Source organism: Patella vulgata, chromosome 3 (genome assembly GCF_932274485.2).
Source record: "Patella vulgata chromosome 3, xgPatVulg1.2, whole genome shotgun sequence".
Lineage (NCBI taxonomy): Eukaryota > Metazoa > Mollusca > Gastropoda > Patellidae > Patella > Patella vulgata.
In genome coordinates this window covers 70,241,132-70,254,750 of record NC_065881.2, presented here as the reverse complement: position 1 = coordinate 70,254,750, position 13,619 = coordinate 70,241,132, and the positions used below count along the sequence as shown (strand labels likewise).

General features: G+C 35.6%; 1 protein-coding gene across 1 annotated transcript in view; it reads right to left on the bottom strand.

The window, feature by feature from the left end:
• Positions 1-13,619, bottom strand: part of LOC126815822 (short transient receptor potential channel 7) — a 176,679-nt gene that overhangs the window by 144,726 nt on the left and 18,334 nt on the right. The gene's annotated exons all lie outside the window — the stretch shown is intronic.

Here is a 13,619-nt window from a genome sequence, read left to right as displayed (position 1 = left end):
TTATGAAACATTTTCATTTTTCCTGATTGTCAGAATCATCAGAGTTTTGGGTCGAATGAGTGACCGCCATTGATCATACCTAATTAAGCATATAATATTTGTATTACACCAAGTACAATGTACCAAAACTTCATAGTATGTACATGTAACCATGACAAATCGGTTAATGCCCTTCATTATCCTTTACTGGATTGCAACATCATCCCTAAATTATTAACACGTCTATGTAAGATGCAATTAGGATTGATTACAGCAGATTTTATCATGAATGATACGTGTATGTTTAGAGATGAATGAGAGGTGGGGATAGGGGTGCCGGGGGATCGATCAGGGAATCGGATTTTATATGTCATATAGGTCATCATGACGATCATCTATCATAACACTGGGATATGGTATACACAGTCAGTTTTAGAACCAGTTTTACTAAGATTTATCTTACAGCTATAATTAACCAATACCCTAACAAGAAATGAGAAGATCGGTGTATAAGCTATTTTATGCTATAGTATGAGCACTTTCCCCTTCTTTTTCTTCGGATTGCAACTTCCAACAGTTCTTTTACGTGCAAACCACTGTATTCACGGTCATACCTCGTTTTTTACGTAAGTACAAACGGCAAATTTGAACGGGGGAAGGGGCTTGACAAAAATCCAGAAGGGTCTTGAATCGAATTCGCAACATTCTTCGCCCTTCCGGAATTCAATTCGCCCTATTCATATAGCTACAAGAATTAGTGTACAAGAATTAGTGTGCTAAATGTCGTGTGCGGAACAATGTAGAATTAATCTCTATTTAATGTCTTCCGATGTGCACCCTGTGGTGCTCGTTTTACTTTAAATGATTATCTCTGATTGTATATTGATGTTTTTCTTTGTTTCACATTTTGTATATATATATATATATATATATATATATATATTCATCTGTACTATGGTTGTCATCCTTAGCTTGATAAAGACGGGAGAACCCTCGTCGAAACGTCTCTGAAGTAAATCTTTTTAGTAACTTGTAATCCTTATAATTGTGTCATATATTATACTTTGTATAATCAGCAAACTTTCGAATGGTTTCGGCAGCAGGTTTTAAACATTGTATAATGAGCCCAGAAATCGAACGTTGTTGCACAGAATGCAAAGCCTATTCTCTTCTCCTTCCCCGGAGCACACACCGATTCAACATCCAATATGTTTTACACCATTTTGAATCTTGAAGAGCTTCTGCAGCTTTTTTTTTGAGCAATCAGAAATTAAGCCAGGCAATATTGTTGAAATTTACAATTGCGAACAAGTATATGGACAAAAAATTCAGATAATATAAAATAGGAGAAATACTGATAAACATTCCATTATCGAAACCCAAGGCGAAATCCAATATTCTGATATTGGTATTTTGTATAAGACAAGGGTCGCTTAAATGCTGTTTCATTAAATGAGCGTAATGGTATGTTTCTGCTATTTTACGTTTCCCAATAAAAAAAGGCTATTCATAATGTCATCATTAGATAAATATACGAGCTCCAATCAAATCAAAATTGTCTTCAAACTCATTTATGAGCAAAAGCAATATATATAAGGCGGGATCGATGTTCACCTGTATTCATTAATTCGTCGGTGGGGAGTAAAAAAGGTCTGGATTTTGCGAAATTGTCCAGGAGAGCCAAAAAACACACAGAGGTTAAGAATCAAAATGTCTAATAAAACCGTCACGTCAAAATGTCGTATGAACAATGTCGTATTTCTGAAGCTTTTCTAAAATATTTCTGTACAAAGTGTATGTGTAGCCATTAAAACAATATGTAACTATCCGCACGTACCAAGCTCAACATTTAGTGCAGAAATAAAGAGTGAAAGATAGTTATTTGCAATTTTATACAGCAAAGACGTATCTCAGGAAAATATTCACCTTTACCTGCTTCAATTTCATAGAATTCACACAGTAGACGCTCAACAATAATTTCTATAATACATATTTAACTATAAAACAATACTGGCTACATTTCGTTTGATTGTATTACTTTGGTTAGATACAAAGTTGATTTCTTTTTAAAAATACGACATTTTGACACTTAATAATTTTTTTTTGGGAACACCCCATATACGACATTTTGAAACAATATCTATAAAACCTCTTTTTATTGGCTTAGAAATACGACAACTAGATGAAAAGATGCGCAAGAAAATCCTCATTCTGAAGAAGCAAAAAAGTGAATTTCACAAAATATGCCAGATACGACCTTAATTACTGTTTTAGATCTCAAACGTAAAATTTTAATTTTAATGCAAACACCAGAATCATTTCAGAAATAAATGAGAGAGAGAGAAAAATGGGGTTTAACGTCCACTCGACACAAACTAGGTCATTTCAGGACTAACATATGGTTCAATTTTATTTCAATAATTCGCTTGCACGTAGGGGTTATCAGCAGTGGGAGGAAACCGGGGGACCCGGAGAAAACCCACGAGGTTGGACAGGCGACCCTACTCGTACAACCGGGGAAACAGAATCACGCCAGTTGACGCAATGACATAACTTATGATACAACGCGCACGCGCTAGCCGTCAGGCCACCCATCCCCCCTTCATGGACATGTGCAGCAAAGAAACTTGAAATGAAATGAAATGGGGTTTAACGTCCTACTGTTCTGCTGCCGACTGGGTCAAAGAAGACGGACATATGCCATGCAGTGCTATCAGGGGACATTTGCATGGACAGCGGCGCTACGGCCTACTCTTATATCGAATTCCGACTGCCAAGAAATCTTTCATGTGCACGCCAATGTGAACACGGGACTATACGTTGTCCATTGCTAGACCCTCTGTCCTGCATCACTGACAAGGGGGAACCACATCGGAAAATTCCCATGAACTTTCTCCTCCATGATAGGGATCGATCATGGGACCCCCAGGTTAGCGAGCCAACGTCTTACTCACTGAGTCACTGTGGCCTTCGTGTAGCAAAACACATTTAGGATTAAATTGATGTACTTTACCGTGATGATTGGTAATTATCTCTAGCCATATATAAACACGAAGTCTAGAACCGCCTTGTTTTAATGATAGTACATGTATTCTAATGACAATCATTATTTACACAAACATTAAATTTTGCCTACTAATTAGATAATGGATATCCCTTATGCTTGACCAATCTCCAATTAATTGTAATGAAACTTCCACACACATGCGAAAGCGCTGACAATTTTGTATTAGATCTTGTTTGATGGCAACAAATTCATATCTCTGATTAATTTATTTTCAATCAAATTTAAATCCAACACCAAGAACGTCGAGAGTCTGAAACTGTCAGGGAAGGCTAAAGGTTTGTAACAATCAGTTCGGAGCACCCATTTACGCAACTGACTTCTTTAAACTTGGTTTAGCAGAAGCTATGAAACTGTTTCAATTCCTGCCTTATTACAGAAATCAGGAAAGAATGCGTTTCTTATCCAAGAATAAGCTTTCAGTTTTAATAAAGGGGTGGGACTTACACGTATTAAGGAATTCTAATAAGAGACCTCTTTTATCCACGAATCGTATTTTCCATACAAACCATTTGTCTAGACAAGAACGATGCACAGTAAGATGCTTTTGTCCCCGTACTCCCTCTTTAAGCTCTGGGGTATTCTTCTATATATCAACAACGCCTGGTAAAATCGTGCTAATCCGCTGCATGTATTGTGTGTGTGTGTGTGTGTGTGTGAGAGAGAGAGAGAGAGAGAGAGAGAGAGAGAGAGAGAGAGAGAGCAGTGGGGTTTAACGTCCATCTATACAAACTAGGTCATTTCGGGACATGGTATAATTTTGAGCACAGGGGTATTTAACAGCGGAAGGAACCGGGGGACCTACGAAGTTGAATAGGCAGCCATACTCCTTATGATCAACCGTGCAAGCGTTAACCATTCGGCAACCAAACCCCTATTGCATGTATTCGTAAATGCTCTAATGTTACAAACTGAATTAACTGATAGGACGATATAAAATTTGCAATTGTACAAATACGCAGTAGCAGCTAACTGTGAAGTTATATATACTCTTCAAAAAAAGTAAATGATATTGAAATGAAAATACCTATGCAGGTTGTGATATGATAAATAGCCATGGACACGTGACATGCTTTCAGAGTATGTTCACAGATGAAGAACTTATCGTCCCAATAGAACCACTGAGCTGCATGTGCGACACGCAATAGCGCCATACACGTGGGAGGGGTTCATTGTCAAATTTGACACTTCAAGGAAGGGTTGATGAAAACTGCCGCGTGCTGGTTTATCCTATCAATGTTTGCTTTCCTATCGGTTCTTGCATAAGATTTACTGTTTAGCGTATCTTTGCTTTAGTGTGTTACGTTTAATTTGATCGGGAGACGTATTCGTCGATGTCAACGTCAACCGACAACACTGGAAGAATTGGCCGTGGCACTGCAAAAGGAGTGGGCCAGATTGCCCCAAATCGTGATTGGACAGTTGATTAGGAGCATGCCACGACGAGTTGCTGAATGTCTGAGGATTGGTTGAGCAATTACTCATTATTAAGACAAAAATCAAAAACTCCTTTTTCACTTTTGACAGTGTATCTCTTTCCGAGCGAAATGGGGTCGTCAGATAAGTCGCCCATATGAACTGTTTATGTTCATGTGTAGGCAATTGACCTGTTATTAACATACACTGGTTACGTCTAATAAAAACAGTGGTGCATTTCCGCAGTATTGTTTCTGAATACCCCCTCTTTTTTGTGAAAAGTATATAAGATATAATTTAAAGACAAAGTATTTATTTGCATGTTAAGTAAATTACATTCTTATCAGAACCTATAACCTCTTAATTATATAATAAAATATATAATTTAAAATATAACTATGTGTTGATGCCGTTTCAGGTTATCTATCGATTTTGTAAAAAAAAGTTCTAATAACAGATATTTCTCCGTAGTTTCGGTGACTGCGACTTTGAGATTACATATAGATATATACAAAACCATTTTACTGGTGTTTCTGGGCGTTTCGCGAAGCATATCTAATAGGTTAAATTTATGGCAATACCATCTCTTATTATGTACAATGATCAGTTAACCCTGTTTCTTATTAAATGCAAGATCTGATTTTCGTTTATTTAAACACCAGTTTCGTATATTTCATTAAAATATATCGGGATCGCGCTAAAATTTAAACCCTTTGCGGTGAGATGACGGCAACAATGTCGCATTAGAAATTCAGAAAACATATTAAGAAAAGCACTTTGAGAATAAGGGAACTAAATGTGATGTTAACAATGCCGCCTTCATTACAAAATGAAGATGTAATTTAATCATTTCCTCATATATATATATATAATCTTTGGTTGTGGCATGCTAATGCGAAAATGTTGAGTTCAGATTGAAATGCTGAGCTGGGAAAAGGGGAATGAATGTCCAAAAACATAGAATTAAATATTCGACACAACAGATTTTATTTAGATGGAATGAGAATATTTGCAAGGATGATGTCATTTCAATTGAACAATTGTATCACCCCCTTACATTTTCAGTTGGATATATATACATTATACCAACACAAATATTCTACAGTTTGTGATCATGGTTATTAATTGCTGATAAGCGTATAAGGACGTTCTATACATGGGTACATTTTATTGGCGTAATTATTCATAATGCATACATAAGTCCATGGATGAGATCAATGTCAACATCCGCTAAAACGATGTGCAGTTTGCCCCTCGGATTAGTGTTCAAATCTCCAATCAGTGCCACATTTCTGTCCCCAGGAATTTCTAGAAGAGCATTCTCTTGGTCATGAAAGGATTCATCAGAGATATGGCGAGAATTTTCTTGAAGAATATAGATATTTCCAAGCATGGGGTCTTTATCTGGGCTCTAGGACAATTCGTCCCTCAACAATTGCTCACCGGACAATTCGTCCCCATGGACAATTTGTTCCCAGACTATTCGTCCCCTAGTACAGTTTGTCCCTGAACAACAATACTGGTAGTTCCATTATCAAAAACTGAATTAAACTTTACCTTTTTTTTTATCCCAAATCCCAGTTTTGATGCTAGTTTTACATCGTTTTTCATTTAGTATTAAATCTAGGCCTTAACTTAATGGTTCGTGAAGTTTTTTCGGGCTAATTGATATGCATGTAGTAATCAGCTATGATCAGTGACACCCTTTTATGAGTTAGAAAATCTATTTATCCCTTCACTATGGGTATTGTCCATTGTCAATTCTGCACTTGACTTATAATCAATTATTATGTATGATAAAACAATGTAGACCAGACATCAGTTAGTTTCAGCGTCTTCAATTTCTTTAGAATTAGCTGTTGATCATAGTTAGGGGACGAATAGACCTAGGGGACGAATAGACATAGGGAACGAATTGTCCAGGGACGAATTGTCTTTGGGGACAAATTATCCGGAGGCGAATAGTCCTAGGGGACTAATTATCCAAGGACGAATTGTCTGGGGACGAATAGTCCTAGGGGACGAATTCTCCGGGAACGAGTTGTCAGGGGACAAGTCGTCCGGGGACGAATTGTCCCGTACCCCTTTATCTGATACCACGTTCGTTCTACCAATGAGCCACAAAACAAAGTCAGATTCGGATTCAATTAATTTGATGTAGATCCAAAGAGCGTTTGTCTATTATTGGCCTTGTAAGCAAAACCAGATTTCATTTCGATTTGGTCATATTTTGTTTCCAAAAAAATGAACAAGTATGTGCTTTAATAAGTCAGGACTTTAAAAAATTATATGTATCAATGGGTTGATGCTTAAATAGGACCTGTTAAACCACTTCTGTTTCATCTGGGAATCTAGCTAATTTGAAAGTGATTCATCTTTTTTTCGGCATGACGAGGTGCCAAACGATCAACATTTGGGAAATTTACATCCATGTATTTTTTATTTTTGTCAATATTTCGAGTGCAGGTCAATACTGGTAACGAACTAAACAAGTCACAAATGTTATACTAACTTTGCAGTAGAAATAGAGAATCTCCTACTCGTCTTTTTTGATATCAAAAAAGACGAATAGAAGATTTTATTTATCACCCAATCCTTTCTTACATGCACAAATAAATAAATATAATTCTTTGCTATAGATTTCACTTTTACTGAATCTGATTACTTTACGGCGTAGTGATACATCATTTTTTGACAGCAATTCAACCATTGTCAAGTACTTTATATTGACCCAGTGTTTCTATCAAAGTCAATGAAATAAAGACAGTTCATTTCTAATTTAAAAAAAGAAGTTACTTTTAATAAAAAAAATGAACTGTTCTTTGAAAATAAAAAAAGTAGTTCCTTTTCAACTGACCAATCAAATTCATGTAAAGCGATATCACACAAGCGATATCTACTGTTGAATGTATTATTGGGTGATAATAGATGTTTAACGTTCTGAAATTAGTTGTCCCGCGTATGCCTTAATTAAGCTATATAGATTGTTCAGACTTGGTGTAGATGTTTATGAATGCTTTGTGATGATGAACAATATCTGCTATGGCTAAGCAGGGATGCAATTGTTGGTCCATGTTTTGGGACACGATAACTTGGATTCTAATTAACTGAGAGTGAAGGAACTTGGTGTATAGTTTTATGACATCAATACATTGACTAAGGTCGATAATGGGCATTTTCCATCGAAATCTTTGATTCTAATTGGGTGGCAGTGGTATTACTTAGCGTATAGTTTCATTGCATGAATACAGTGACCCAGTTTGATTGGTTAAGACTAAACGAAAGACAACAACTTTAAGAAGAGTGATTAAACTTGATTGGTGGAACCTTACAAATAAAATAAGTACAACAATCCAAACCATTAGACAAAATTCAAAGTCCTAAAAAAAACGGTCCTAAAATAGTGTAATCAGCAAATGGAATGTATAAATGTGCAATTACTAATAGGAATCCGTCATCTATTTATTTTGGGATTGAGATTGGGGACATCTACCTTAATGTTAGTTTGTTGTAATTATTTCCTTTGCGGATGTCTCTTTAAATCTATAAAGAGCTGACATCGATTTCCTGAAATACTAATAAAATAACAGATACTAGAAGGAGATTTGATCATGAGCTTTTATATTAGTTAAGAAAATGATAGTATTGAAGAAATATGTCTCCAGGGAGGGTTCATTAAATTCTTTATGTCACAATAACGAGTGCGGTTGCCCTTTGGCCCTATAATCACTACAAGACAAAGTGACAAACATCATTATAAAACTCCACAAACTACACTCTGGGATGTGTTCATATATAATTCCTATCTTTTTTCTTTTTTAACAGATAGAACATGGATATAGACTAGAATAACCCAGACGAAAGTTATCTTACTAAATAGCTAGTGCTTGTGGAAACATACAAATAAAAAAGTCCTGATAAACAGCTTCCTAAACTAACAATGTTGGTGAAACCGGATATACAGTTTAAATGTTTATTTTGTTTTACACATCGGCGGATCCAATGAGACCCCAGTAAGTGCAGAGTGTGTGTGTTGGATGTGGGTGCACCACACACATAAGCAATTTTAAAACCAAAGAGACCAGACACAAACTACACATACACTGCAAGCAATACACAAAAATAATCAGAATAGAATATCGGAAAACGCTAAAAAGAAACGAATAAATAAACTGTAGGGAACAGCAGTACCTACTTCGCAGTTCATGTCGTATATGTTTAAAATTTTAATTCAATATATTGCAGTAGTCAGATTGTAGCTGGTGAAATTGAATGTTAATAAATCGTCTCCAGGGGAGAAGGAAAGCCCGCAACACCCCTACCCTATAACCAAATATCATGCGTTCGCCACTGGTTTGTCATAAATGCATTCAAATATTTTAGCAAATTACGACAGCAGAACTGTTCTTAAATCGAGTCTTGTTTCTTAGATAAACATGCTAATGGTAGCAGTAGCGTAAATATAAACTTGATTTCAATCTGCGCTGCTTCGATTATAGAACCAAGGCGATGTTATCCCGGGGTACCATCAACTATAAATACTATTGTCTTGACGAAGAAATTACTTAAAACCATATCCGGTTTAATGTATATTTAGCAAGCGTAAGTGCACATTCTGTATAGGTGCATGAATCAACCCGGATGTCGTTTACGGATAATTATAGACCTATGCTATTTATCACCCATCCTACACATGTTCACAACGTTGTCGTTGACACCGTTGTCCTTGACAAAATTAAAATGGCGGAAATGTTGGAAAACAATATTTTCATATCTGTTTCGCGACGAAATTCTGTAGATTACATGTTTCCAATATTGGTCTATCTTGATAAGAAGACAATAAGCTAAGTTTAGCACCACGATTGTTTCCGCGACAATAAAACGCTAAACAAACAACACTTTGGCAAAAACATGGTTATAGTCATAAAAAGGTGATAATGAGTGCAGTGTGAATTAAGAGTGTGCTCTTACAACTGACAGCATTTTGCCGTTGTCAATACTCGACTTCGGCTCATTAAAAGGTAGGAATTACAGTAGATGCTAATCAGCTCATATGAGAAAATGTCATTTGAATTCCCGTTCATTCGTTGTAAGACCAAATTTCTTAGAGCGGCTCGGGGCACCCTATCATATGACAAAATCTCATTTGAATTCCCGTTCGTTCGTTGTAAAATGTATATATGTTTTAAACTGTTATATAGTGCTTCATATGTGCGTGTTTAGAAGTTGTCAGAAGATCAGAAAACCCGGCAAAAGCCCACGAAGTTAGGCGAGTGGTCGTATATGCGAAATACCTGCTCTTACTCGGGGAGCCACGGTGGTTAAGTGGCTAAGACGCTGGCTCGCTGGAGGTTGCGTTTTCGATCCCTGCATTTGCCGAGAAAGTTCATTGGGATTTTCCAACATGGTATACCCTTGTCAGTAGTGCAGGACGGAGGGACTGACAAGGGCAGCGTTCTCGTCGTTCGGATGGGACGAAAACCCGAGGTCCCGTGTATACATTGGCGTGCACGTAAAAGATCCCTTGGCAGTTGGAATTCGATTAAAGAATAGGCCATAGTGCCGCTGCCCGGACACAATTTCCCCCATAACACACTGTATGGCGTATGCCCGTCTTCATTACCCCAGTGGGAGCAGAACAGTAGGAAGTTAAACCCCATTTCATTTATTGCCCTTACTTGAGTGGATGACAGACCTTTGCCCGCTCTAAGTCACTTCGACACTGTGACAGACATCATTTAATATGCTAATAAATGTATTCTGGTAGACAATTACATTTCTTTGACAAATGATAGTCTGATATCACATATCGAGTTTAGTTTGATACCGATAAATGTATTGTGATTCATTAGGGTTGAATCCTTTTATCGACATCCCATCCGACACTAAATAAATAGCTCCAAATGATCTTCTATGACTCGATGATAGCCTTGTAGTTAGACAATGATCGTTTACATCCTAAAGCCATTCCAGACTGCACGGGCACCCTTTATAGAATAAACGTTGCTGGAACTTAAATTAGTCCCCAAAGTTATATTAATTTGCAGGCAGGTAAGATAATTTCGTGCCAAATTTATAAAATCTGTAACCAAGGAACACTTCAAATTTTATCATCTCACATAATGAACTAACTACAAAATTAATGAAACGCAAATATAAGTGGCATTTACTTTGTCATCAACGTTTAATGTACATAATTCGTCTTGGAAATGAGCACAAAATGTGTAATGTAGGTCTCTCTTTTAACAAGAGTATTTGAAATTGGTTTCAAATGTATTGAAAGTATGGATGGACAACAATGAATTCAATAAATGGTCGTGTAACTCTGAGTACAGTGCTTCGTGATTAGATGCATATCCAATAATGTGTACATACAATGAGTGTTGCCGTAAACGGGTATTACAATTTATTCTATTTAACAGTTCTATGGAAAGCAATTACTGCATGTTAATCGGAGCTACGTTTCTGAACTATATACCTTACAATTATAACATTAATGAAACTGTTGCACACTTGTAGATATATTTCCAATTACATTCCTAAACAGCAATAGCCCCTATTTCATAGATAATTATGATGTAACTAGTAAATCTATATTTTCTTGTACTAAGTTTTATCAAAATCACAATAAATGTTGCTTCAAATTTTGACTCTTAGTCTTAAGCAGTTTACGGCAAAAAATTTTTTTTTATTATTTGAAACCATATATTAACGGTAAAGAGAAATACGCTTTAGTATTGACAATGTGAAGAATAGTTTGTAATCAATAGTTATAATTCTGGTTAAGCAAATCTGACAACTATAGATAATAATTATACTGATCGTCAACATGGTTAAGATTATTATCATAACTGCTCATGGAGTTTTTTTTTTATTTCGTTATTTCGCTATACAAACTACAGTTAATTAACCATTAGTTGAGCTCACAGATTCTATCTACTAATAAAGAAACATTTGTGCAAGCATTAAGCATGAAGATAGTACTTGACAATCTTAAGAAAACCAAAGTTATCAGATAACCTCTAATCCAACCTGTAAATTATAATTGCATGGTAGTTATCTCCTCTTACACTCAGTAAATACCAGTGTTGCGATGTAAGCCTTGATTATCTATTGTATTACACGCTTAGTTTAAATTATGTCTCGGGTAGAATGACAAGATATAACGATGAAATCGACGAGAATAAGCTTTTTCGCTGGTGAACATTTTCTGAATCGCTATCACATATAATGATCAATTATTTTCTATGGCATCATTCCCGCTCGACTTAGCATAAAAACTTATTTTACGGTAGATTATGTGAATCGGAAACATACGCAGTGAGTCACACATTGCAGTCGTTTCTGCCAACCTACATATAGTATATTTAAACCATAGCTTCAATAGTCTGAAAATGTTATCGGGTGCCATACACAAGGCGAGCTATGCTTACGCTTCTTGTAACACCTGATGCGACTTCAACATATATCTCGTGTAATTTTGTATTTAAACTAGAACTGCGATGCAGTAATGACGGGTTTCACCGGTGCCACCTTACCCTAAACATATGTCACTTCCGGTACCAATGAAACCATTAAACAGGTTTCCACCTCATCATTGCACACATCAAATAAAATGGACGCCGAATCAACCAAATCCAGCAATATCAATTCATTTTATATATTTGTTACATGTAAGTGTACAGTACTTCCGGTGATAATGAAAATATTCAATTAGTTTTATGAAATTAGAAATGGCATAAGGCATCACATGGTGAAAATTTTATGTAAATCGAATAATAATTGCCACTTTTATAGACCAAAAACCTTAAAAAGTGACTTGTAGAAAACCGTCAATTGCTCTGCAACCATACAAGTTAAAAACCATTTTCTGGAATCTGTATGATCGTATGGGTTTATTCTATTTGTTGATTGGAATCAAATATCATAATTTTAAAAACATAACAACTCAGACTCATTTGAATAAAATATCTGTTTTGAAAGCTAAAAATACAGTTTTTGCCAAAATGACGTTACTTCCGGTGATAATGAAAATCTTAAATTACTTGTATGAAATCGTAAATGGCATTAGGTATCACAGTGAAAATTTCATGAATATCGAATAATAATTGACACTTTTATGGACAAAAAACCTTGAAAAGTAACCTGTTGAAAATTACCTATTTCTCTACAACTGAACAAGTTAGAAACCATTTTGTGATACCTATATGATCGTATGGGTTCATTCTATTAGTTGATTAGAATCAAATATCAAAATATTAAACAAACAACAAATACGACTCATTTCAATAAATTATTTGTTTCTAAGGCTATAAATACAGTTTTTACCCAAATTTCGTCATTTCCGGTGACATGGAAAATGTTAAATTGAGTTGAACTAGTCACAATTGACATTACGCATCAAATGGTGTCACTTTTATGAAAATCCAATAATAATTGACTCTTTTACAGACACAATAGCGTAAAGAGTGACTCATGCAAAATTGACCATTTCTCGGCAACTGCTCATATTACAAACTAATTTTGAGATAGATTCTCTTCGTATGGATTAATGCTACAAGTTTATGATAGTAGCGAAGAAATATTTTAAAATATGAAAAGCCTGAATGGGTTGTAAATAGCTCATTTTTTCACCTTTTTTCACCTTTAAATCAAAATGACCCGAAAACGAAATCGAAATTAAAAAAACTGAGCCCGATGTTTTCTGCGCCTTTACAGGGCACACACTTTCAGTCATACCAGATTTGAAAAAAATAATATTTGCTTTCAAAAAGTGGTACCGAACTGTCAAAATTGTAGTTTTTGCTAAATTTACGTCACTTCCGTTGCCGAAAGGTAACTTTACCGGTAAACAAAAAAAATGACATTTTGGATTACGGAGCATATGAACTTTGTTTTATACAAATCGAGCAATAAATAATTAATCCAGGACTGAAAAACTGAATTAGCCAATGGGGGTCAAGGAAATTTACGATGACAAAAAATGGTGCCATTTTTAGTCAAATCAGATGACTCTTTAACCCTGGGTAAAATACCACATTAAAATATTCATGAATAAAAAAGTTTTTTGTAAAAATTTAAATTTTCAAAATTTGGCGCCTAATATCTCCGACGATTCGTGGAAAATCAAAAATCTAAAGAACCGTGGCTATGTGCCTTG